The sequence below is a fragment of the Cricetulus griseus genome, chromosome 2 (assembly GCF_003668045.3).
Source record: "Cricetulus griseus strain 17A/GY chromosome 2, alternate assembly CriGri-PICRH-1.0, whole genome shotgun sequence".
NCBI classification, from domain to species: Eukaryota; Metazoa; Chordata; class Mammalia; order Rodentia; family Cricetidae; genus Cricetulus; species Cricetulus griseus.
The window spans coordinates 413,828,730-413,856,238 of NC_048595.1; the positions used below are offsets into that span (position 1 = coordinate 413,828,730).

At 44.7% G+C, this 27,509-nt stretch overlaps 1 long non-coding RNA gene across 4 annotated transcripts; it reads right to left on the minus strand.

The window, feature by feature from the left end:
- Positions 1 to 612: 612 nt before the first annotated feature.
- LOC103159647 lies at positions 613 to 23,896 on the minus strand. Of its 4 annotated transcripts, XR_004768676.1 has the most exons (7): positions 23,277 to 23,896; positions 18,603 to 18,807; positions 13,625 to 13,786; positions 4,480 to 4,627; positions 3,249 to 3,335; positions 885 to 987; positions 613 to 717 (listed from the first exon to the last, which is right to left on the minus strand). It is a non-coding gene; the product is annotated as an uncharacterized LOC103159647 (long non-coding RNA). The 4 variants fall into 4 exon arrangements; XR_003481498.2 differs by lacking the exon at positions 4,480 to 4,627 and having other exon boundaries at positions 23,277 to 23,890; XR_003481500.2 differs by lacking the exons at positions 613 to 717; positions 885 to 987; positions 3,249 to 3,335; positions 4,480 to 4,627 and adding an exon at positions 12,679 to 13,102 and having other exon boundaries at positions 23,277 to 23,872.
- Between the last annotated feature and the right edge of the window lie 3,613 nt (positions 23,897 to 27,509).

Genomic DNA, 27,509 nt, shown 5'->3' on the forward strand with positions numbered 1-27,509 from the left:
ATCGTTTGCCCTCCGCAGGCGGCAGAGTTTTGATACCTGTTTAAACTTTCTCCAGGCACCAAAGGCTCTGAAGTTACCTCCTATTTCAGAAGAACCACCCAGAGTCTTCAACCCCCTGAGGAGCCGTTATAAAGCCAATGAACCCCCAATGGAGCTCTTCATTATCCCAATGGAGATTCATTTCCAAGCCCCACAGCCCCCCAAAGAAAAGGCCTGCAGAAGTGGTAGGTCTCCTGCTGGTCTCCTGCAAGTCTGAGGGACTTGGTCAAGCCAGAAAGGGTTAAAAGTTGGGATCCCTGCCAGTCCAACCCATCCCCAGAGTGATCCCCAGGGTCAAAAGAAGGTCTTTTCCAAACAAAGGAAAGTCTGCAAACTCCATAGGTCTCTTCTGATCATATCCAATTCAATTCTAAGCCATTCGTGTTACTAAACCAGGAAAAGAAGACAGACAGATACATAAATAACTCCAGTGTACCACAGATAGTATAAAGGTGCAAGAATGTTCCAGCAGCTTACCCCCCAAAATTATATAATACCAAAAAAGCAACTAAAAATGGAAATGGGGGAAAATGTCCTAGTTAGGATTACTATTGCTATAACAAAAACTCAACAACCAAAAGCAACTTGGGGAGGGAAGGGTTTACATGGTTTACATACCCAGAGTCATAGTCCACTGAGGGAGTCCAGCCAAGGCAGGAACTTAAACAAAGCAGGAACCTGGAGGCAAAACAGATGAAGAGGCCATGGGAGAGAGCTGCTTACTGACTTGCTTTCTCTGGCTTGCTCAGCCTGCTTTCTTGTAGAACTCAGAACCATTAGCCCAGGCATGGCATCACCCATAATGGGCTGGGCCCTCCCCCATCAATCACTAATTTAAAAAATACCTTACAATTGGATCTTATGGAGGCATTTTCTCAGTTGAGGCTCCCTCCTTTCAGATGACTCTAGCTTGTGTCAAGATGATGTAAAACTACCCAGGACAAAAACCTTGATTTAAAAGATCAGAGAAACTGATATTATAAGACAGCTTGGATGAGGTTAGTGCTTTAGATAAACATTTGATTTATTTAACTGATTTCCTAGCAGCCAAGCTAAAAGCAATTATTGGCTATTTGGATCTTTGTTTATAAAAAGAAAAGTTTTGCCCAAGAGAGTCTTTTTATAAATATATAAATTTTATTTAAATTAGAAACAATCTTATTTTACATATCAATCCCAGTTCCCTCTCCCTCCCATCTTCCCATACCCTCCAACAACCGCCCCCATCCCATCCCCCATCCCCTCCCCAGGGAGGGTGAGGTCTTACATGAGGGATCATTAAAAAATCTGTCAAGTCATTTGGGGAAAGAGTCTTTTTGATTTTTAAAATTATTTCATTATCTAAAAGACGATCTCAACAGTCCTTGTCAGGAAAAGGATTCTGTTCTTTCTAAGAAGACTTCTATGATAGTAACCTAGGAGAACAGGTGCAGCTGGACTGAAGAAAGCTCTTAGAGGAGGCTTGAAAGTCACCACCCCCACCTCACCCTGTGTCACAGGAGAGACCCCCTAAGTTGTTTTGCTGGGACCTTGCTTAACAGGGATTCTTACTCCTGGGACTTCACTGGTCAGTCTGGGACAAAAGATAAACCCCATTTTAAGGGAGTCATGGTTTTCCAGAAACTTCAACAGAAACTGCCTCTGATTTCTTACAGAGTTTTGACTTCTGGAAACTTTATAGGAGGTTGTATTGTTGGAATTCTTGCAAGGATAAATGCTTCCCTCCTCAGCATCACTCAAGGAGGGAGAGAGGGAGGGAGGGAGGGAGGGACAGATAGACAGACAGTCTGGCTTGACTCATGTCCCTGCCCTGGAACCAATCACTGTAACTAAGATAATGAGGTCCTCTTACAATCTAAGTTCAGTTACATGGCCAACCCTGGAGTCACAGAATGGACACAGATTTACCCAAACCCCATTGGGCAAGCAAGGAAGAGATGGGTCTCCACAAAGACAAGATGAATGTCTTAACTTTCTCTTTGCTTTCTAGGTGCTCAGCACCCTGAATCAGATCCAGAACCAGAAGAGGCCAAACCTTTATGGCGGCCTTCCCTGAAGCGTCCATACTTAGAAAGGACAAGGGGGATAACGCTGCATCTCCCGGTGGCCAGTGGCCAGGACACACCCTCAACTCAAGGTAGCTCCTTTCTCCCCCCAGCACCCCAAGGGAACCTCACTCTAAACGGAAACAAGGCAAGACACAGGAGGGTCCTCCGAGGAGAGAAAGGAGGCTTCCAGGGAGGTTAGTTCATCCCCAGGCTCTTGAAGATGGCTATTGTTCAGGCAGCAGCCGCCTTAACCCACATGCTTCAATACAACTAACAGTGCCTAGCTCGCAAATGACTTACTCACTGACTCACCCTCCATAATATTTTCTGGTTACAGGTGTAAAATGTCACTAAACTGACTGAAAATTTGCTGCATGCCCTGTTACTAACCTGTTTTTAAGCAATGAAATTCCATTTCTAATCTTTTATGGATATGTACTCATTCATTTAAAAGTTTGTTATATTGATTCAAAAAAGTCTTCACATTTTTTGAAATGTGAAGTTATGCACATAGGGCCAGGTGTTGTAAGGAACACCTTTAATCCCAGCACGTGGGAGGCAGAGGCAGGTGGATCTCTGTGAGTTTGAGACCAGCCTGGTCTACAGAGCTAGTTCCAGAACAGCTAGAGCTACACAGAGAGACCTTGTCTCAAAAAATAAAAATTAAAATTAAAAAATGTTTAAAAACAATAAAGAAGTTATGCTCTGGGTGTGTCAAAGTGTATATTTTAATACAGTAAATATGTTGGAAGTGGTGAGCCATATGTGGAAAGTTCCTGAACCCTCCTCATGTGCAGGATGACAGGCTCACGAGTGGCTGGTGGTCACTGAGCACCACAGCTGGAAGCAGAGGGGTGCACATCGATTTGTTTGAGTTCCCCCTCTGTGCCAGGCTCTGCTCTTGGTTTTTAACACACTCTCCCAAGTGCCCCTCACAACAATCCTGCCTTCGTTTTACAGACCAGAAAATAGACATGCCAAGAACTAAGTCATTTATCTGAGGTCGCACAACTCCAAGTGGTTTTGCTGGGGTTGAAGGTCAGGACCTCCCAGAGCTCAACTCCATGTCTTGCCTATTATCCATCGTTGCCCTTGAGAGTAGACACAGCAAAGAACCTAGGACACGAAGTTCGTAAAAGGTATTATCAAAGCAGAGCTTACTTAATCGGGCTCTTCTGTAACCGTCAGTCATCCACTTTGCATCTTCCTTAGAGCCAGTACAGGAGAGGACCACCTTCTGCCTCTTTCCTGTTCACAATCAGAGACAGAGATAAAGACAGCACACCAAATTTTACCTATGCATTGCTCATCCTGTTCTGCCCACCGTTCCTTTTGACCTGCTGTATTCACCCACCTGAGTCAAGAGCTAGTCCATCTTTGGCTGCTGTACCAGGTAGAAGCTGCCCTAAGAAGTCTCTGATGAATCAGGTGACTTAGCTCAGTATGTGGCCCAAAGGAGAGTCCTAAGTTCAAGGCTGGCCCCCAAGACAGTGAAATCCCAGCTCAGAATAAAAAGGAGGTGTCAAAGAGGCAAACTTTTCCATACACTATGTCCCCTACAGACCTTGTGCAGGATATTAACAGCTGATGATGGGATTGTCCCATGGCCACAAAGGCTGCACATTCCCATTCTCTTGCCCAGCCCTAGAACATTTCGCCTTTAATGCCACGGACGTGAAGCCAGCTTCTATGTCTTCACACATCTACATACACATATATTTTATTTTACTGCCACACTATGGGGGCAGAAGTTGAAGACCTTATACAGTCTATCAGCAAAATATTCTCTCAGCCACAGTGCAGTTATCACATTCAAGAAAGTTAGCATTAGTGCAGAAATGGTTTCCAATATAAAATCCATATTCAAAATTTTCTAGTTATATACCAACAATGTTCTCTATGGATTTTTGCCTTTTTTGGTGGGGCAGGGGGGTTGCTTGTTTGTTTGTTTCCCCAAATCAAAATTCAACTCAAGACCACGCATAGCGCTTAGTTGTCATCTCTCTTCAGAGACTTTTAACCTGAAAGAATTCTCTAGGCATGGTTTTGTTCTGTGGTTTGTTGTTGCTGCTATAGTTTAGTTTAGGTTTGGTTTAGTTTGAGGTTTTTTTGTTGCTGATGTTTGTTTAGGTTTTGGGTATTGTTTGTTTGTTTGGATTGTTTTTGGTTTGGTTTTTTGAGACAGGTTTCCTCTGTGTAATAGCCCTGGCTGACCTGGAACTCCCTCTGTAGACCAGGATTCCTCAAACTCACAGAAATATACCTGCCTCTGCTTCCTGAGTGCTGGGATTAAAGGTGTGCACCACCACCACCCAGCTTGGTTTGGGTTTTTTGTTTTGTTTTGAGATGGACTCTTACATAGAAATATAGCCCAAGCTACCTCCAAACTCACTGTATATCTGAGGATGAGTTTGAACTCCTGATCTTCTTATTTTTACTTCCCAAGTGCTGGAATGACAGTTGCTTCTGGGTACATCAGGTTTCCAAATTAGTTTCTTATGACATCAGTGACAGTGTGTTCCATAGGAAGTGACACCAACCTGTATGTGGGTCAAAGGGGTTTCTATCAGATTTCTCCACCATGAAAATACTTCTTCTGTCAAGCATGGTGACTCACACCTTTAAATCCAGCATTTGGATGACAGAGGCAGGTAGATGGATTCCTGTGAGTTCAAGGCCCCCGTGGTCTACATAGTGAGTTCCAGGACAGCCAGAACTATAGAGACCCTGCCTAAGGTTGGGGGGGTCAGTATTTCTTTCTTTTGTAACAAATAAACACCCTTTGAAAATCTGAGATTCCATATGAAGCCAGCTTTTAAGCCTAAAACCAAAAATTGTGTCAAATATAAAATAAAGACCATTATCTCTAGAAAACAAACCAGACTTTTGTAGGTGAGGTCCTAGATTCTGTCTTCCTAGAACAGTCCCTGTTGCATTTGAGAAGACAGGATGGAGATGAAGGGTTAAGAAGTGCTCTCTGGAGGTTTGGATTTTGGTTTTTGTTTTGGTTTGGTTTGGGGTTTTGTTTTTTTGGGGGGGTTGTTTGTTTGTTTGTTTTATCAATTTTGTGGTCCTCCGTCTACCATCTGGAGGGTGGTATAGTTGGTCCTCCAAATACTACGCTCACTCTACATCCACAAATTCAACCACCTACAAATCAAAAGTATTTGGGAGAAAAATCAACTGTACAAAACACCCCCCTTTTATTTATTTATGTATTTATTCATTTATTTTTGTTATTCTCCTCTAAACAGTACAATATAACAGCTATTTGCACGGCATTTACATTGTATCAGCTATTATAAGGAACCTAGAGACGGTATACAAGGAGATGCATGTAGGTATAAGTAAATGCCATGCCATTTCACATAAGGGATTTAAGCACCTGAGAATGTGGGTATCCAGCTTATCCTGAATCTATAGGCAGTTGTACTTTGTACCCAACATACCTTGAGAAGGGAATGTGATCATTGGCTTTGTCTAGCAAAATTTCTTTGTCATCAGAAATCTATATCCAGCTGGGTATGGTAGCATAGGTCTGAGATTCTAGCATTTGAGACACTGAGGCAGGGAGACCACTTTAAGGCCAGACTAGGCAGCACAATAAGATACTGTCTCAAAAGGAAAGAAAACTGTATCCTATAATCTAAATCCCCTGAGTCCTCGTCGTACTCAGAGCCTTCAGACTGGGGAGTCTACAACCTCTCAGGCTTGTCCCCATCTCTGGCTCCCTTCTGTGAGGTGACTGTCACAGCTACCACTTCTCCATTCCTCCCCACTCTGGGCAATTCCTCAAAGGAAGGGCCCCTGTTCTAGTCAAAAGCAATTTCACTACCCCTTAGCAGGCCTGGAAAGGAGGAACAAAGTGGAAAACAAACAGAGCCATTATCCCAAACAGCTATCAATTAAGCCAGAAGAGACACGGACTGACCATCCTGATTCCAGAGTTTTTCCACTCATGAGTTTCCCGTTTTGATTTAGGAGATGGTGATATCCTGGCCCAGAGCAAAGACCAGCCACTGGGTCTCCCACCCCAGATTAAAGGAAGGAAAAGTCCAGAGGTCCAGAAGGCCATGGACAGCACCAGGACATCAGGCTGCAACAGTCCCACAGGGGTCCCAAATGAGAGGGCACTGCCAGCAAGACCAGGTAATCATTCTGGGGTACATGGAAACCCTACCCATTGTCTTTTCTGTGGTTCCTCTCTAGGTTCCCCACCAGAAAGGGGACATGGCAATATTTCCAACTATATTAATGAAATTAATGTTCAGCCATCTCTCTAAAGAGTCTGTCTTGTTCAGAGAGCTTGCTGCACCAATACACACCAACGAGCTGTTTCCTCCTTCCAGCAGCCACTCGTGATGACTTGGCTCCCTGAACTCCCATGTTACACACCACTGGGTTCAGTAGACATACTTAACACGCTGCAAGCCAGGACCCTCCCTGGGCACAGGGACCTGTGGAGCTTGCTGTAGATAAAGCTTCCAGAGGGACATCATCCTGCAGCCCAGGGCAGACCTGAGACCTGTTCACAGGAAGGAAAAGATGCTGCATTCCTATTGCAGGATGAAGCAGGACAAGCCCCAACACTGGCAGCCAAGGAGTGAACAAGATCAAAAGCAACGCCACATGGCAGTGCAGGGCTTTGAACTGTAGGGCCACTCAGAAAGCAAAAGATGCTGAGAGTCTGAATTACCCCTAAAAATCTCAGGAGAGGTGCCTTGCTGGAAACTGACAGGAGATTGTCAAAGAGATGCAGCTGAGGGCCTGAAGAGCTGGCTCAGCAGTTAAGAGCATTTGCTCTTTCAGAGGACTCCTGGCCTGTTCCCAGTACCCAAGTGTCTGTCACTCCAGTTCCAGGGGATCTGAAGCCCTCTGCTGGCCTCCTCAGGCACCAAGCAAAACACTCATACACATAAAATAAAACCAATAAATAATAAATCTTAATGTATTTTTAAAGTGTAGCCCATGCACTGTTCCTCCTCCCTCAGAGCTTTGGGCCACGGCCTCCTCTGGGGAGCACCAGATGAAGGAGCTAACAAGTGTGGAAGAGGCATCTCTGTTCACAGCGCAGTTCACACTGAGAGGAGACGAGGGAGGGTTGTGAGAGCCGTGGGGAGACAACCGTTAGACTCCTATCCTTTCATGCTACTTGGAAACAGGCTGACTATTTAAATCAATCACTCTCTCCCTGCCCCCATCTGTCTCCCCTTCCGTCTCTCATTCTGTCCCCAAAGCATGGAGGGTTGAATTCTTGTAAGCATAAATTAAATATGTAAGTCAATAACTCCGTTCTGTGTTTGCAGTTTCTCTGTTTAGGGTTGAGGTAGTCACAACCAAACCCCTCCCTTCCCTCCCTCTCTTTCTACACAAATGCCTTAGAGCCTTCCCACCACCCCCCAGCTTCATGCCCTGACCCAAGATTGACCAGTGTCCCTTCTTCACCAAAGGCCATTCTGGAGGTCAACAGCCCTAGATAAGACACACACACACCTAGTCTTAGATAATCTCAAAGAGAGAATTTGATTAAACTAGAATGACACAGAAATCCCAAGCGGGGTGTGTGTGTGCATGTGTGTGAGTGTATGTATACTCACAGATCTCGGAGTGTGTGGTGGTATACATATGCTTATCTGTCCATGTGAATGCATGTGTGTGCTGTGTGCACACGCACAACTGTATGTGTCTAAGCAGGTGAAAGCACATGTCTAAGGTGCATTCAAGCCTATGACAGAGTGCATGTCTCAGTGAATTGTGCCAATTTGTATGTGACATGTGTATAAGCTTGCATGCCTGCATGTACGTGGCTGTGCATCTGTACATTTGTCTTTTGAAGGTATGCACATGTGTGCACATGTGTTTGTATCTTTACGTACATTTATGTGTTTGTAAATGAATTCCGTACCTGTCCCTCAACATCTACTACGGCCTTGAAAACAGGAAAAGTCAAAGTAATATAATATAAACTATATTTAGCTTTTGTCTCTGGTTTTGTCACAGATCTAAAACCCATGAAATTTCCAAATATAAGTGTCCCTTTTGGCTCATGGGGAGCCTCTTTGTACTGATGGAGTTTATGCTAATGGCATCGCATGTGCTCAGAGAGGGTACAGAAGCTCCCAGCCCCCACCACTTGCATCTCATCATCTGGCTGTTGGGTTATTATATCCCTTATCACAAATTAGTAAACCTAAGTAAGTGTCTGTGAACGTCCTAAGTATCAAATTCGAGGAAGCCCTATTTATAAGCACAGGCCACAGATGGGGGCTTGCAGTCAGCAGTTAAAACAGGGACAGCCTTGTGGATCTGAGCCCTTAACCTGAGCAATCTGATGTTAACTCCAGGTAGCAGTGTCAGCACTAAACAGAAAATGTCTGTGACTAGAGGTTCCCCTCTTACCAAGCAATTCTCTAGCAGACAACAGGGGCTTCCTGTACTTCTGTTTAGTACAGAAAATGGCTATTGCCATGTCTGAAAGCAGGGGAAGAACATAGTTTTTCTTTCATAGTAATTTTACATAAATACCTTGAGTCTTTGCAAGTAACCAAGGGACAGACAAGTTCTTTGTGCAGCCTGGGTTGGAGTTCTTGTGTAGTCCCAGCACTCAGTCCTAGCCTGTGATCATACACATGGAATGCCATACAAAGGCATCCACTGAGAGGAAAAGCCAAAGCAGGATTCACCAGATCCTGTACCCAGGGACTAGGCCACAGTCAACGGGAGAATGCCCCAAAATGTCCTAGCCCTGACCTCAAAATGTCCAGAGCTGCTACTGTCTCCAGACTCTGCATGGGTGTGGTATGGTTCATGGAAGCCCCTTTATCTCCATCTCATCCTGACCCTGCCCCCCCCCAGCCCCCAGAAGACAGGGCCTAGACAATAAGCCTGCTGTGCCAAGTACCTCGGTGAACCCTGGCAAGCAGAGAACACACCAGCATCTCCATGTACAGCCCACCTGGACGTAGGGGAGCACAGCCAGGCTCGGCTTCCCTCACCTGCACTGGAGCTAACGCTGCCCATGCATATGCTTGTTTTCAAGAAAATTCCAGAGATCCCACACCGGGACCCTTCTTACTGAGTCCAGATGGTGAAAATGGCTGCCTATCCCTTGCAAGGCTCGTGGGAACGGAGGCGCTTCCGCTGAGACAAGGTAAGCTCGCACCCTCAGGTCAGCCTTGCGTTCAGAGGGGAGTGCTTTACCTTCAGTTTCCAAAGGTTCCCAGCAGCAGCAGAGACATCATTAAAAGCAGCAGACATGAAGCAGCCAGCTTCTCCCACACCCTGACACAGAGGTTCCTCTGTGGTCCAGACACAATAACCCTATGTTCGCGGAACAAGTTCCCTCTTGCCGCAACATCTGGAGACAGGAGTTGCAGAGGAATGGCTTGGAAGAGCTCTAGTGTGCCATGCTGATGCCTTGATCAGGGTGATAAAGCCCTTTTGGTATTTGCCCAAACTAAACACGGCCTCGTCTCTTCTTTCCAACCACGCTCCTGAGGTGGAGGTGGCTAATTGGTGATCCAATCAGGCATCCTTGTTATGTGCGTTGGTTCACGGCTGTGAGTCACCTGGCTCCTGATAGACAGCAAGGCAGTTTCCAAAACCCCTTTTGGCACGGCAGCTTTTTGGAAAAGAGAAACTGGCTCTGGGCAATAGCCATTTTGCAAAGGAAAAAAGAATGAAGTCAGAGGGTGATGAGTGTCAACCACCCAGAAACCATCAGGATGGGCTTGCATGGGCTGTGCAGCCAGCAGGCCCCTTGATGAGGAAGATTAAAAGCCGGTCGAATTGGTGGGTTATGTCACGACTGGCTTAATGAGTAGGGCCTGGATTCAGGGCCAGATTTCCATAGCCCTGGCTTGTCCTCTATGTAGTCTGATGATGTTTTCTGTGTCCATGGTTGCTCAAAATGGCAAGATACAGAGGGGGAGTGTGGAGAGACAGCCATCCGTTGACTGCATTTTATAGCCTGTGTCTATTGCTGTAAGTTCCACCCATTACAGGGATTTCTGGGAAGTATGATCCATTAGCTTCTAAATGCAGCATCCAAGGACTTCCATCCTCATTTGGTTATATCAGAGATGAGTTTTGAAATATCTTGGGTCTGAATCTGTTGGAGCATGAGTGAGACAGTTGGAAGAACTCTCTGTGGTACAGCTGGTGGGGCAGCAGAGAAGCAAATGGGACTTTGGCCTGCCACACATTTGCCCATGCTATTCCAGAAGAAAGAGTTTCTCTTTGGACAATGCAAACAGCAACTAGCAGAAACAGAAATATTTAAGTGTTATGTTTGCTGTTGCCACTGTAGACATGATGCTTCAGACACTTCAGTATCTTCAGCTCCCATCACAGCTCCTAACACATGAAGCAGTATCGCAGCAAGTGTTCATGGAAAAAGAGTACAAGGACTGGAACGGACTTGGGTAGAGTGCTTGCCTAGCATTCACAGGGTCCTGAGTTTGAGTCCCAGCAAACCCCTATCCGCTCGCCACCCAATTTCAGAGAGAGAAAGGAAAATAAACTCAGGCTAAATGAAGGGAGACTTGCCTCCATATTCTCCCAGTCCTAAGGACAACACACTCAATCCCACCTGCTTCTCAAATTCAAAAGCATCCATTTTGCTCTTGCCGAATGAATCAGCGAGGCAGTCTATCTCCAGTTTTTTCTCAGTACAGTTGGTCTTGATGGTGACTGGATGGTGCTTCAAAAGGTGAGGAAATACCTCACATCTTCCTACAATGATCCAAAGAACAGGTCTACCTCTCTAAGGGACTCCATTAACTGAAGCACATTTATTATATTATAACCACAGTTATTTTTATTTTGTGTCATGGTTTTTGCCTGCACACGTCTGTGCGTGCAGTGCTCTCAGAGGCCAAAAGAGGATGTCATATCCTCTGGAACTGGAGTCTCTGATGGTTGTGAGCAGCGTGTGTGCTCAGAGTTGGACTCAGATCCTTTGGAAGAGCTGAACCATCTCTCCACCCCTTGGAGAGTATTTTTGTTGTTGTTCTGTTTTGAATTGTTTGTGGATTTGGGGTTTTGATCTTTGGTCTGATCTGACAGAGAATATTTTGAAAGGTCTTCCACCTTTGCAAAAGACTTGCTCTACCACAAGAGACTCTGAAAGTTCAATTTTACTCAGATCTGTCTTTTAAATGTTATTTTATTTACTTATATTAATTTTGGTGCTAGGAATGGAACTCAGTGCCTCCCACATACTAGGTAAGAGGTCCACCACTGAGTTACATCCCCAGACTCAGGGTGCCACGGCCACCATTTCCACACCATTCCCAGTATCGTCTCCCACACATTCCAGCCTGCCCTCCAGTGATCCCTCCATCATCCCTTGATGGCCCAAATGTGCAGTTTCCAGTCTTTTCTCTCCAGGCCTTTTCCGGAGTCATCCCCCAAATATTTAGACAAGCTCTAAGTTCATCTTTTCTAGGACATTTTCCTGAATAATTTTACCTCCCTCCATACAACAACTTAGCTGTAACCTCACCCCTTTCTTCTCTCTCTCTCTCTCTCTCTCTCTCTCTCTCTCTCTCTCTCTCTCTACCCCACCTTTGTGATTTTGGATTTATCTGCATCTGTTTCCAGTTAGGCTCTCCTAATGTATGAGTCCTAAGGAACCTTCTCTCTTTATCCTATATCCAAGAAATGCATGTTGACTGACTGAATACCCCAGGTGCCACACAGAAAACTTCCTGGGGGAACACAGTTAGGTTTTTTCTTTTAATATTAAAAAAAAAATCTTAAGTAAAAGAGGGAACCTGATATGTCTGATCTTCCTGAAACTGTAAGGCTCTGTCAACAACTATTTGGAAATAAATTCTTAGGCAATTAGATCATGATAGTTTGCCTTCAAACAGCAGAGAAAGATGAATATAACCTTTAGAAGAAGGAGAGGGGGAAGAAAGATGTGAAAACTAAAGCAGGAATTTGGCTCCCTTGCTCATGTAGGGCTATTGCAACACTCCCCAGAATTCAAAGGCTTATGAAAGGAAAAGTTGGCTTGGAAGGTTCCTAAGTCAAGCATTGGATACGCTCTCTGAATTGCTTATCCCTGATACAAATCCTCAAATATTCTTCTCATCGCAGTGCCAGCAACACACATTTCCTCCCAAGAGTTCTTCTATTCACTAGTTTCATACTGAGAGATATTCAAAGATGTCTGTGCCAAGAATTCAAGTTGGGACTTCAGGTTCCATCTAAACTTCAATCCCTAATCTCTTTCAGAATTCTTAATTAGCATTCAGCCTTGTCCTAAATGGATTTTTAACCCAAAGTGTTTCCTGTTTGCTTATTTGTTTTACTCTTGCTGTTTTGTTTTGTCATTTAATTAGCATCCTTATCCCTTCAACCTTTCCTGGTGTGGTACTTTTAATACATGTCTACCAATTACTTGACATACCCCCTTCAAAAGGATATAGTGGCTCATGTCTAATGCTGATGTAGACACAAGTGAGGTTTGTGGCTTTGGAAACAGAGTCTGTCTTAGCCCACTGTCTGCTACTGTCTTAGTTAGGAGTTTTTGGTTTGTCTGTTTGTTTGTTTTGCTGTGAAGAGACACCATGACCATAGCAACTCTTATAAAGAAAACATTTAATTGAGGTGTCTCTCTTACAGTTTCAGAGGTTCAGCCCATTATCATCATGGCAGGGAGCATAGCGGTATGCAAGCAGACTGGTGCTGGAGTAGTAACTGAGAGTCCCACACCTTGCAGGCAACAGGAAATCAACTGAGATACTTGGCAGTGTCCTGAGCATAGGAAACCTCAAAGCCCACCCCCACAGTGTCACACTTCCTCCAACAAGGCCATACCTCCTAAAGTGCCACGCTCTATGAGCTTATGGGGGCCAATTACATTCAAGCTACCACAGTTACCATAACAGAATATGTGAGACTAGGTGATTTGTAAAGATTAGAGACTTCTTTTGGGTCATTGTTCTGGAGACTGGGGAATCCCAGCATGCAGTATCAGCATCAGCACCTGTTTGGGAGGAGTGGGACTTAAAATGAAGGAAAAGAACAAAGGGATGCAAGTTAGCACACTTGAGTTCTAAGAACTCACTCCCTACAGTAACTGATGCAGACTCACGAGCATGAAAATACCTCATTCCCTCAAAAATTAGCCCACCCTGGGGGGGGGGGGAACATTACTCCCTCTTACTCCCTGAAGGCAAAGTCCAAACATCTACTGAAGGTCCCACCACCTTTTAGCTCTGTGGCTCAGGGAGGAGATCAAGTTGCAACATGAGTAAGAGGACATTTTGTAGAAGGAGTTTTTGTTGTTAGTTTCATTTGGTCTCACTATATCACTCTGGCTGGTCTGGAACTCATGAAGTTTTCCTGCCTCAGCCTCCTAGAGGCTAGCTAACTCCCAACTAGGCCTTTAGATTACCAAACTCCTCTCTGACATTGTGACTGTGACCTTATGATGCCTGTACCAGAATCCCACATCTATGTCACTGCCAGATTCCCACCCCAAATTTGTGAGAGATAGATAAGTAGATTTTATTATTTCAACTCACTAGGTTGAGGATCATTCATGTTGCAGTAACAGATAACTCATTTTCTCTGTTGAGCCCTGGGTCACGGAGAGAGGTCTTTCTGTGTTGGTGGATATGGGGCAGAGTGCGGTTTTCCTTGAGTAATTTCTTTATTAGCAACTGTTGTTGTAAAGACGGCAATGCCTAGAAATTGAAGGAATACCTTTCAGTGAGTTCATGTGAGGAAAAAGAAACAGCCCTGAAAGACTCTGGAGTCTCATGACCCTCTCTACTGCCTGTGGCTTGGTGACCATGGTTCATTTCTTTGGACCTCAGCCTCTTCGTATGGAAGGTTATAGACAGCATGCAAAAAGGAAAGGGTTTTGAGGTCAAATACATTTGGGGACCACTAGACTAGCATTAAGCAGATTCCTGATGCAGAAGCACGCCTCCTAGAGAGGCGGAGCTGCACGCTTCTCAAACTCGGTTGAACCCTGAATGCTTTCTAGGGTACCTCCCAGCACTAGTAGTGTTTGTTTCTACATAAGCCCCTTCCCCAGGAGGCTCCCTCAGCGGGGCAATTATGCTCTCTAAGCTTGAAACAGGATCTCAGCATTCTCTAGGTTCTGACTGTTCTTACTTTCCCTCTCCAAACATCAGTTCCAAATCATACAGTCCACAACACATCTACCTCCGGGTGGGAAGAAGTAAAGGAAGGCAAAAAGAAAGAGGCCCATGTGGTAATGATTCACATTGTTCCTCTTGCCCAATCAGTGTTTGGTAATAGCCCATAAGAAGAAATGCTGGCAGATGTTATCAGTTCTATTGATCTCAGATCAAAAGTTTGAATAAAGGAAAGCATGGCTGGATACGGCTGTTGGGCACCCCACCTTCCTGTACAATAGAAGCTAGAAAGCCAAAAACTACATTTCCCTGTAGGGGAAGCTGTAGTCACGCCTTCTTAGGGGCTGGCTACAGGTGTGCCTGACCACGCCCTCACAGGGGAAGCTGTAGCCACGCCTTCTTAGGGGCTGGCTACAGCTTCCCCTACATTTCCCTAGTAACATTTGCAGCTAGGGGACTGAATGAAAATTGTGCTCTGCCAGTTAGCCTTGCTAACATGAGATTTGGAGGGTGGAAGTGAGGCAGAGACATAGAAGTTTGGGGCTACTTTTGTTGGTACCAAGCCCATAAAGACAACATGCTAGAAGGCAATATATCAGTTAGGGTTCTGTTTCTGTGAAGAGATACCATGACCATGTCAACGGAGTTTCTCTGTGTAGCTTTGTAGACAAGGCTGTCTTCAAACTCACATAGATCTACCTGCCTGCGATTCCTGAGTGCTGGGACTAAAAGCATGAGCCACCAACACCCGGCTCATGGCAACTCTTATAAAGGAAAACATTTAACTGGGCCTGGCTTACAGTTCAGAGGTTTAGTCCATTATCAGCATGGCAGCACACAGACAGGCATGGTGCTGAAGAGGTAGCTGAGAGTCCTTCATCTGGATCCAGAGGCAGCAGGAAGAGAGAGAGGCACTGGGCCTGGCTTGAGTTTCTGAAACCTCAAAGCCCACCCCCAGTAACACACTTCTTCCAACAAAGTCACACCTCCAATAATGTCACTCCCTGAGTCTATGGGGGCCATTTTCATTCAAACCACCACAGGCAGTTTCAACCAGTTTGCAACCTTGTTTCTTCCCTGACTACCTGAGTGGTTTCTACCCTACAGGTAAGTAACCTTAGTTGATAAGCAATCCTCATAGAGACTGTTGGGAATTCCCATCAGTCTCAGCACTGAACTAAAACGGGTGTGTTGCATGCATCAGAAGAGACAGCTTGACATCAGTTTGTCCTAGTTTTCAGAAGGAAACCAGGTTCTTTCCTTTCATCATCAAGAAACCAGTAAGGCCTCCACAGCCAGCACTGACCACACCTTGATGGCCAGTATCAAAAGTTCCTCCAGATGCTGATGTATTTCCTGCCTTTCTATTTTTCTTTCTCTTTTCTTTTTTCTTTTTTTCTTCCTTTCTCTTGTTCCTTCTTGACTGGGTTTCACTACAAAGCAGTAATGTGGGAAATTACCAACACAGAGTGAGTTAAAAATATAAGGGTATTTATTAGGGAAAAGCCTTACTTACAGAGCAACATAGCCAGCCAGCAGGGCAGGAGTACAGCAAGCAGATGGAAGAAGGGGCTCTTCACTCTTGGTTTTTTTTGTTGTTGTTGTTGTTTTGTTTTTTTGTTTTTCTCTGTCTCTCTCATTTTATTTTATTTTATTTTATTTTTCAAGACAGGGTTTCTCTGTGGCTTTGGAGGCTGTCCTGGAACTAGTTCTTGTAGACCAGGCCTTTTTTGGTTTTTTGAGACAGGGTTTCTCTGTGTAGCTTTGGAGCCTATCCTGGCACTCACTCTGGAGACCAGGCTGGCCTCGAACTCACAGAGATCCACCTGCCTCTGCCTCCAGAGTGCTGGGATTAAAGGCATGTGCCACCAACGCCCGGCCTTATTTTATTTTTAATTACTTATATTTACATATCCATCCCCCATTCCCTCACCCTCCCATCCTACCATCCTACCATGTTCCCCACTCAACCCACCCCACACTCCTCCCCAGGGATAGCAAGGTCCTCCATCAAGGACCTTCAAAGTCTGTCATATTGTTTGGGGGAGGGCCTAGGCCCTCCTTGCTGTATCTGGGCTGCAATAGTATCCCTCCATAGGGAATGGGCTCCCAAAGTCCATTTGTGTTCTAGAGATAAAGACTGGCTTCACTGTTAGAGGACCCATAGACTGTCTTGGCCTCCTAGCTGGTACCCACATTCAGAGAGTTTGGTTTGGTCCAATGCTGTTTCCCCAGCTTTATGACTAAGGTCTCCATGCTATCAGTAGGTCAGGTCCACTGTTTCTGCAGGTCTCTCCATCCCCATCTTGGCACCTTTGCTCAGTCCTCCTCCCTGTCCACAACTGAATTCCAGTAGTATGGTTCAGTGCTTAGCTGTGGGTGTCTGTTTCTGCTTCGAACAGCAGCTGGATGAAGACTCTCCTTCCTCTCCCTGCCCCCGGGCTCCAATTTGGTCAGGGGTTCTTGTCCCCATCCCCTTCTTTGAGGGACTATGCAATCTTCTCTTGGGGTCCTCTTGTTTCCTAGCTCCTCTAGTAATGTGGGTTGTAGGCTAGTGATCCTTTGCTCTATGTCTAAAAATCAAAAATGAGTGAGTACATACCATGTTTATCTTTTTGTGACTGGGTTACCTCACTCAGAATGGTTTCTTCTAGTTCGATTCATTTGCCTGCGAATTTCAAGATTCCATTGGTTTGTTTTTTTTTCCCCCCCGCTGAGTAGTACTCCATTGTGTAAATGTACCACATTTTCTCTATCCATTCTTCAGTTGATGGGCATCTAGGTTGTTTCCAGCTCCTCACTCTTAAACCTTCCCTACATCACCCTGACCACAGCCTCACAGGTGTGGTCAAGCACACCTGTAGCCAGCCCCTAGCAGGCGTGGTTATGGAGTCCCCTACAAAGCAGGCCCTGAACATTCTTTCTATCCTTCTGCCTCAGCTTCCTGAGTGCTGGGATTATTGGTATGAGCTGGCTCCTTTCCTTTGGCAAAGGCCTCTTGAAATTCTGATTAAAAAATGCCATCATCACCCCTCTGTGACCACACCCCAAAGAAGAAAAACCTCAAAGAGAAATTTTAAAAATTGTTTTCCCTCTGAATCTGCTAGGAATGTTATTACTGTTGTTTTAGAGGCTCACTATGTAACCCGAACTGGCCTCAAACTCGAAGCAACCCTCCCATGTGCTGGGATTACAGGTGTGCATCACCAGACCTGGCTCAGAAATTCCTTCTTTGAAGAAAAGAGCACGCTAAGTGCTAAAACATACTTAATTTCCCTGTGGGTTTTGTTGTTGTTGTTGTTGTTTTTGCAGATAACACTACTTGCATCATTTTTACAGAGCCTGTAAAGGTACAAATCCCCTGCCTTCCTTCTGTCCTGGAGTCCCTAAAATCAAGGGGAAATCTGTAGATTACTATCACCAATGTTTATGCAAAGGAAGTGGTTAATGAGTGTTGCTGAGGGCACCAATAGATAAAACAGATGCACACTGAGTTGCCTGAATGAAGTAGAGTTAGGCTATACCCCTCCTAGAGCATCCACAGCCGAACTAACTCTCCCCTTCCTAAAATGTTGTCTGGATTGCAAAGTGTCCATACTCAGCTGCCTGAGCCCCGAAAACCACAGTTTGAAGACCCTCTTGTTTTATAGATTCAGAGAACTAGGGCCAGAGATGTGTGACTTTTTTTTTTTTTTCCAGTGATACAACTTCTGTGTGGTAAATCCAAACCACAAGCTCCTATACTGTTAGGTCAAAGTTCTCATTCTATCATGTTGCCACACCCTGCCTCCACACCCTTGTTTTGTTTTGTTTTTGAGGCAGGACTTGCTATATTTCCCAAGTCTGTCTTGAACGAGCAATCTTTCTTGCCTTCTCCGCCTCCTGGGGGCTGGGATTACAGATGTGTACCACATCTGCCTCACTTCTTTGATTTTTCTTAGATTCTTGTCTTCTTTCCTCTTTTAGATATAAAATTCCTGTAGGTAAATTCCTCTAATCTACTTCCGAACATCTCAGGAAACAGGTGGCCCTTACAGAAAACATTCATAAATATTGGTTGAAACTATAATAGTAGAGGCTTCCATTGTTCCCTAATGTCCATCCATTCCTCCATTATTAATTAGAAGCCTTATTCTTGAACGTTAGTTGAACATATGGATCCCTAACTCAAGATTGTATTTCCCAGCATGCCTTGCCGGTGATTAATGAGAATGGAAATTACATTTCTTTGTTCCCTCTTCTTCCCTCTTTACCTTTGCACTTGATTGGGATGGTAAAATGGTTTCAACCATGTGGAAGAAAACCATGTTCTATGGGATGACAAAGCAATAAGTTGTAAAGAACCAGTGCCCAGATAACTTCACTGGAGCAAAGCCACCCTGGTTTGCCCACTTACCTCTGGACTCTTATGTGCAAGAGAGATAGATGAGCATCTCTGGAAAGCCACCTTGCCACACAGCTCTCCTTTCTCTGTGGCATACGTCTCTGCCTTTCTTCTTTCCTCACTCACTTCCCAGGACTCTGAACCCAGCACCGTGCATGACTACTGTGTAGGGACCTCACAATCCAGGGGAAAACAGACTCACAGGCAACTTGGTCTCCTGCAAAGCAGAAGGAAAGGAGGCTGCAATCAGGCCCCAAGCAACAGCACCCAGGGCTGCAAAGGAGTGACTGACTCTAGTTTAGGAGCCTAGGAAAGGTTTTTATGGAGAGATTCCCTCCCATCTGCACAGACCTTTGAGACATCAGTAGAAGTGAGGAAACAGATGGAGGAAAGATAGGCTGCTGGGGGCTTGCATGAACAAAGAGAAGTAGGGAAGCAGAGAGCTGTGTGGCCCAGTATGGGTGGACTGAGACCCCAGTCCACACAGGATGCTGGGGCTGAAAGGCAGGCCAGGGCCAGACCAAGAAAGGCCTGTGCGCCAGGCCGGAGCTGAGATGCTCCCTTTTAGACAACAAGGAATCACCGATGTTTGAGGAGAGATGCAATGTAACCCAGAGTGTGTGTGCCAGCCTTCGTGAGGGGACAGTAGAGAAGAGGGAGAGAGCTCCAGCCATCCCTCATTCAGACAGCAGCTGATGACAGATGCTAGCTCAGGAAGTACAGAAAATGCAGGCCCCTCAGGGCTGCTGCCTGTATGTGGGGATGAAACCAGAGCAACCAGAGACAAGCCTGTTTGTAGAGTGTCCACAAAATTGGCTACAATTACCCTATTCTGTTTTTACTTTCAGTTAAGAAATTACCAATGTGGGGTAGGGGTGCTGTGTGTCTGGTGTATTGTAATTAAGATAAAACAACAATTAAGGCCCTGGAGCCCACATGTGCCCCCAACCCCAGCAGCACCCTCAGGGCCACAGTTCCTGTGGCTTCCACACTTCTAGTCACATTCCCACCAGTTTAGGGAAAAGCAGACATGGGCTTCCTGGAAACAGCCTGGATGGGGACTTTGCAGCAGAGAAATGCTTGGGTTTCCTAGCAGTGCACTGTGGAAGTAATAAAGCCATCCCAAGGAAAAGCTTGAGAACAGATTTCTTAGGAGCAGTGGGGATCATGATGGAAAGTGTGTGTGTAACCCTCCTCCACCCTCCCTCCCCCACTCACAGGGAGGTTTCTCTTTCAGGACTGTTCTAGCCCCCTTTTCCCTTTCAACCACTGGACCGCTCAATTCTAGGAGGGAAAATTAACATTCATTATGCAATTTATCTCTCTCCTTTTAATCCAGAGTGTCTGTCTCCACAGTCCCTACTCAATAATTAATGTTTGTTCTCATTTTCCATTCTCCAAAGCATCTATTCTTGAACTGGAGGGTCAACAATTAACACTAATTATGGCTTTTTCTCCCTCCACCGTTGGCTCTCTGGATTCCAGGTTGCTTTCTCAGCCTGGGTTCTGGGCGTGCCTGCACACACACACACACACACACACACACACACGGGAGGCTGTACCACTGCAGCTGTGCAGATGTATGCCGTCCATTCTTCAACAAACTCTAGTATTCTTAGTGTCCGTAATAGATTAATAAAAGAAAATGAATTTTAGAAGGGGAAGTACTTGGAACTGTGTTTGGGTGGGTAATTCACCTGGAAGATATGTCTCTTCTAGCTTAAATTTTCTAAGCTACGCTGTGATTTTTTTTTCTTCCTTATATTACTTCCACCTTTTCCTCTCTCCTTCCTTTCCTCCCTCCCACCTCTGTCCCTTCAGTTTTTCTTGGCTCTGTCATCCTCATTCTCTTCAGTCATAAAAACAGCTTTGTTTAAACCCATTTTCACATTGGCTAACAAGGACAGCTACAGTAATTCTCACCCCAGGTGATTCTAACAGATTGGAAAAAAAAGAAAATAAAAAAATAAAAAACTCTGTCTTTGGGACCAGCACCCCTCTTGTCTACCCCAGTCCCAACCCCACTTGTTTGGAGACAGAGACTGGGGCCTTGGGTGGCATCACACAATGCACCTACAGCTCCTACGGCACATGTCCAACATTAGCTGACTGGTGCTCTTGCCGATCACAGTTTCAGCATGATGGGCCCTGCAAAGCTTCACCTCTAATCCACACATCCATCATTTCAAAGTCACCCAGTTCATCACCAGGCTTAAAATCCAGGTGTCCATTGACTTTATATTTTCCCCCATTTAAGGGTAAAGAAACTGGATTTTTTTCCCCAAGTTTTTCATACTTAGTTTAAATTCTTTATTGTGAATCTGTCCATTCTTGTCTCCATCATAAAGAGGAAGGGTCCAATACCCCTGAAAAGTCAGCTTTCTCTTTAGAAAATCACCCCCAATGCTCAGTGTCATTCAACTTGTGAACACGTTATGTCATATCTAGACCTCCAGAAGTACAAAGTCCCACCCCCCAAATACACCAGTAAACAGAAAATGGGATGTACTGAAGATGTCTGGGAAATGTAGAGTCCTCCCGAGTTATTCCTGGAAAGTCCACTGACTGGATTGACCAGAAATCTTAAAGAAACTGACTTTTCCCAAGCCATTGCCCTCAGCTGGCCCAGGAGAGACCATCTCCAAGAATGTCCTATGAGCTGTCCAGGTTATACACTGCACAATTCCTATGATGATAAGGTTGCTGTTGCCTACAGTGGGGCACAGCTCAGCCTGCATAGCCACAGACTAGAAAGTTGTCTGGAAATCCCTCTGTGGCTTATGTCTTAAATGGAGGACTGAGGGCAATTCCTCCTTCTTCCAAGATCCCTTTTATGTTTTATTCCCCCACACACATGCAGAGAGATGCAAACCTTCGTACCTCCCCCCTCCACCCACAGATATGGCTGCCCGTTCCAGAATTGGGAGAAGGGGTGATTACATAGAGGCTCGTCTCCTAAAAACAGTCTTTGACGAAGGAAACGTGTGTGTGGTCTTCTGCTTTGCTCATTTTGGGAAGCATCAGTGAATCCCAAGTGAGGAACCTACTGTATTAATACTGGGACTACAGGGGAGTCGGAGGGATTGCTTTTCCCAGGGACTGCAAAAGTAGGAGAAAAGACACGATCATGTCCTCATGATGGCAAGATATGTAAGCAGGAAGCCAGCTGGGAGGCTGGACCCACCTTCGCCCCTTTACTAGCATCCTCAGTGGGAAGTTTCTGTGTCCGTTCACATGTATGTAGGACTGAGCAATACAGAAGCTCTTAAACAGGAGTCCTGTCCTGAAGATGATGAAGATAATTAAGATGATTGATGACAATACGGCGATGGTGTTGGTGATAATAATGGCTGTAGCGATGGCAACAATTCCTGTTACACATTTCTGATGTGCCAAGCATTGTGCTGTTTCCTCTCTCGTTCTTTCATTCCTTCTCATTCTCACCTCTTCTAGTTCTCAGAGTAGGAGAACCTTGTGTGGTCCCCTGATTTGCTCACTGACCATGAGAAAAAGTTCTCACCTTTCCTGGCTCCCCATTTGTTTTTAAAGAGATAGATAGATATAACACTACCTTAAGAATGGGTGATGCTTCCTGGAACTGAGTGTTCAGAAAAATTTAAAACATCTATTGTTAGAATCATCTATAGAATTGCCATACATTTTTGTTTTTTGAGTACTTTATTTTAATGAAAATTTTTAGATTAAATTGATAAAATCCTAAAAAATAGTGCATCATTGATGGGCTTTATGAGTATTTATAGACTGGAAAGTCAGTTTCAACTCTTTGAAAATATCTTCAAAAGTCAGGGGCACATTGGACAACAATAAAAATAAAACAAGTCAGCCGGGCCATAGTGGTGCACACCTTTAATCCCAGCACTTCGGAGGCAGAGGCAGGCAGATCCCTGGGAGCTCAAGGCCATCCTGGTCTACAAAGCGAATACCAGAACAGACTCCAAAGCTACAGAGAAACCCTGTCTCAAAAAACCAAAAGCTTTTTAGCTTTTCTTTTGTCACAGTGACTAAAAGGTGTAACTTCCATTAGCCAGTAATCCATAGAATCACTTTCCGTTTCGTTGCCCCTTGGGAATCTGTGTGACTGAAGCCTGAGAGATTGCTTCTCCTGCTTCCTTCACACATTGCCCTGTGGCCTGAGGACATGACACTGTTGATTTCCCCACAATTCTTCACTTGAAAATTAATGTAAGCACCGACATTGGAACATGTTCAACAGGAAGAATAAGTAAGGTTATTTTACAAGGCACAAAGAAATTGCTCATTCATTAATTCAGCCAACACCAAATGACCATCTGCTAACAACAAATACCATGCCAGGCACCATAATACAGTTGAGAGACAGAGCCATGCCTTAAAGAGAACCACAATGGTAGAATGAGGGCTGGAGTACAAACTGAAGGATGGAGGTTGTTGCTTTTGGAAGGAAAGAAAAATACCCATAACAGAGTTTCTATGGATATGTGTAGGAACCAGCCAAAAGGGAAAGAATCCTTTTCCATTTGGAGGAGGGAGGAGGGAAGGGTTGGTATGTAAAATAAATGGGAAAAAAAAGTTATTTAAATAAAAAAAACAGAAAAGAAAAGAAAAGCTTCTAGAGGGAAAGAGACCTCAGGAGAGTTAGGACACAAAGCAGAATGAGAAAAGGATGAGCAACTTGTAATGCCTTACCTGCAGGACCCGTGGAGGGAAGAGGAAGGCAGAGTGAGAGGGACCATCCAGGGCAACCAAAGACAGCAATGCCAGCACACCCTTGGGAATCTCATGACAAGTCTTCACTGGAGGGTCTCCTACGTCATTGATATTTATTGCCACACAACTGAAATTTAAATTCCACAGTTTGGCAGTTTGGTTTCCATTTTAGGCTTGGTAAACTGCCTTGAACCTTTGGACTTCTCCATAAAAACAAAAATTATGAACTTTTGAAAGAAACATATATTTCCCCAAACCAAAAGCTAGACCCTAGAGACTGAGCTAGGTCTAAGAAATATATGTAAATAAAAGAACTGATATCCCAAATTGGAAGAAAAATACTGCTCTCACATTTGCAAGGCATGCCCATATTTAAATTCTGACTGACTCATATTTTCTAGACAGGCTCCTTAGCTGGACCTCCCAGGGGTATGTCTTTAGCCTGGAGGCCTTCTCGGGTCCCTAGCAATTGTTTAATATGCCTATCTCACCCTCCTTCTCAGCCGGGAAGATTTAAAAGGAAAATGTGTAGCATAAACAAAGCCTTAAATCTTATCCCAAGAATCTGATAATGGCACCACCAACAGGCCGTCTTGGGTCTTGGTCTCTTGCTTTTCAACAAACAGACTTGAAATTTATTATAACACTCCATAGGTCATAAGCATCTTGACTCACATCATATAAAATATTTTTAGATATTTTTAAGGAAAGGTCATCGGCACCACAGTCTCCTTCCTTTTATAGTTAAGCTTACCCTGGGAAGAATTTTTTTTTTAATAATCTGGAATTTGCATTTTCCATTTATGACCAAAACACAAAACCTTGAAGGTAGCATAGCTGATGTTGGGGCTTCCTCTTACTGGTTTCTGCTGGGGCTGGGGAGGCTCTGCACAAAGCTCGCAGCCCTTGAGGTCTGTGGCAGCAGATGTATCGCCTGCCTGATGATGACACTGCAGGTTAGGAAGGAAATTCTGTGACAGCACCCCGGCGATCAAAGGCTATGCTCTTGAGAAATGATGTGTGGAAAAAGGCCCTGAACAGATTTCAAGAGGCTCCTGCCAGCACCTCCAACAGCTCCTATCCTGGTAACCGCAGAACATTTGGCCATTTCAGAGCCTGCAGGGCCAATGTTTACCAAGCCCTGACACGCACAGAAGGAGCCAGGTGGCCCACCTGTCCCGATAAGGCGGTTCCTTGGAGTTAGGTTTCCAGTCTACTACCAGATGGGACCCATCAGAGTTTCCCCCACTCCGGAAAATAAGCACTCTGAAACAGCATGAGTAAATATAATTGTATTTCATTTTTATTTAAAACAGCAATTTGGGAATTAAACATTGTCAACACAGATTTAAATAGAAGGAAATTTAAAGGAGCCAAACTCTATGCTAGAATCAGTTGCTCTCTCCACCTTCCAAGATTTGAGTGTTAGGTGAAGAATGCCGTGATTTGAGGAAGTCAGAAGGGACTGAGGCTAAAATCCCTCTAGACAGGGTCACCTCTGAATAGCCTGGTTATCTAGTGGGAAGCTATCTCCTCACTAAAAGCCCGGGGCTAGATTAATGGGAGCATTTGAAAATCTGATCAGTCTGGCTGGTAGGCAGTCAGGGAATGTGTTTTCTGTTTATCTCAAGAGTAGCAGACATGTTCATCACAGAAAGGCCTCGAGTGGCTTCAACAGCCCGGATGGAAGTGGTGCTGAAGCAGGGAGAGGTTTTTGGTTGTACACACCAGCTCCTAAAACAGGAAGAAGGCCCCACCCTAGGTTGACAGCCAGTGGTCCGAGTTGCACAAGAGGTAGATCTCCCCAAGTTGCTCCAGAAGGGAGTTTTACCACCCCCATTGCTTTATCTCACAGGAATGCAGCTGGAGCCTCAGCTCCTCCGACAGCACAGACCTCAGTAAATTACCAAGGTCTTGACCCAAGAGATGAGAAGTCCTAAGTGATTTTTCAGCCTCCTATCTAAAGATGTGTTTACATTTCTTGAACTCTGGCTGACTGACTCATTCTCTGCTGTTGCAAGAACTTCCCTTATGCACTAGGCTTTATACATCTCTTTTCTGAAAGACTCGGGGTTCTTTCCAAGCCACGGTGAAGTAAACTTCAATTCTGCTGGGTGGTTCCGTCCTGTCTAGAATGGATCCCAACCAGGCAGCTAGAATGTGGCAAGTACAAGTGAGACTAATAGGAGATAGTGTGGTGTGGAAAGGAACACAAGACACAGCTCAGAACACCTAGCTCTGGTTCCTGCTGCAGCTATTTTAAGGTGTATGCTTGAACCCACACAATCCCATTCTCTGAGCCTCAGTTTCCCTGATCTGGTTTAAAGTAAAAATTGTTTTAAGTTTATGCAGAAGCAATCCTCAAACAAATCAGGAAGAAGGAGAAGGAAAAAAAAAGCTGAGGAACCACAGAAAAAAACAATGAGCCTATAAGAGACAGATCTGGCCAGGCAGTGGTGGCACACCCCTTTAATCCCAGTACTCATGGGGCAGAGGCAGTGGAGTTCTGAGAGTTCAAGGCCAGCCTGATCTACAGAGTCTCCAGAACAGCCAGAAAGGGATACACAGAGAAACCTTGCCTCAAGAAAGAAAGAGAAAGAGAGAGAGAGAGAAGGGAGGAAGGAAGGAAGAAAGGAATTACAAGTAAATGCCACCTTGGCTCATGTGGAGGGTGCCATCACAGCCCACAGCCACACAGCTTTTGCCTCTCTTTGCTGAACTGTCTCACTCCTGTTACCCCCACGTTGAGGGGCAGGGGAAATATCTGATCTCTTCTTGGATGATTTCAAGAATCATTTTCCCATTTCAGTAAAGTATGATCATACAAAATTTATACTCCTCAGCATCAGCAGTTTTTTTTTCATCAACATTTCCTTTTTAATTTCAGTTTTTATCTGAATTCCACTCACACAAAGAATCTACTTTTATTCTTTTAAATACCAATCAAAAGAAGCAAATCTAGGGCTGGAGAGATGGCTCAGAGGTTAAGAGAACTGACTGTTCTTCCAGAGGTCCTGAGTTCAATTCCCAGAAACTACATGGTGGCTCACAACCATCTATAATGAGATCCGGTGCCCTCTTCAGGCGTGCAGGGATACATGCAGACAGAATGTTGTATACATAATAAATAAATCTTTTTAAAAAAGTAAAAAAAAAGAAGAAGAAGAAGAAGAAGAAGAAGAAGAAGAAGAAGAAGAAGAAGAAGAAGAAGAAGAAGAAGAAGCAAATCTAGGGGCTGGAGAGATAGCTCAGGGGTTAAGAGCACTGACTGTTCTTCCAGAGGTTGAGTTCAATTCCCAGCAATCACATGGTGGCTCACAACCATCTGTAATGTGATCTGGTGCCCTCTTCTGGCACACACTGTATGCATAATAAGTAAGTAAATCTTTAAAAAAAAAAAAAAGAAGAAGAAGCAAATCTAAATTTGAACATAAAAGCTTTGCCCCACTCATCAAGGAGTTTAGCCATCTCTATAGAGACTATGGGTCATAGCCAGTAATGCCATAGGTGTGTGCTTCTAATCTTCAATACACATGAGCTAAGTGTGTATGGATACGGTTCATGTGAAGTTCCTGAGACTTAGATCTGACGCTTTGACCCCCCCCCCCTCTCTGACTTTCACCATAGCAAACACTGAATCCAGAACCAATCTTCATGGAAATCTTTGTGAAACCTCCTCACCTTTGACTCAAGCAACAGAGAATCAGGTACAGTGTTGACTCTGAATGAGCACAATCCTGAAGTCCAGACTTGTCCGGGGTTCTTGTCCTGACTTGCTATGGGACCCTAAGTTGAGACTCTTATCTTTTGGGGACTCATGCATCTCATCAGTAAAATGAGCTAGAAAACTGTTATGTCACTGGGCTCCTTTACTCTCAGGCTTGGGATTTGGATTCCACTATGTGGTTCTTTGTGTGTGTGAAGAAGCAAGGTAGACTCTCTTCTGCAAAGTCAGAAAGGGAACAAGAACACAACAGCAATGAGCAGAAGGTTCACATTTTCCTTCCAAGTGGGGAGAGGGAATAGCGACTACGTTTGTTGTAGTTTGTTGTTTTTAAAGCATGAGGATAGAAGGTGGGGACATGGTAAAGACCCTGCCATGCAAGCATGAGGGACTGAGTTCAGATCCCCAGGCCCCACATCTGTAGTTGCAGCACTGTGGGAGCTAAGAAGACAGGCAGGTCTCTGGAGCTCATTGAGCAACCCACCTAG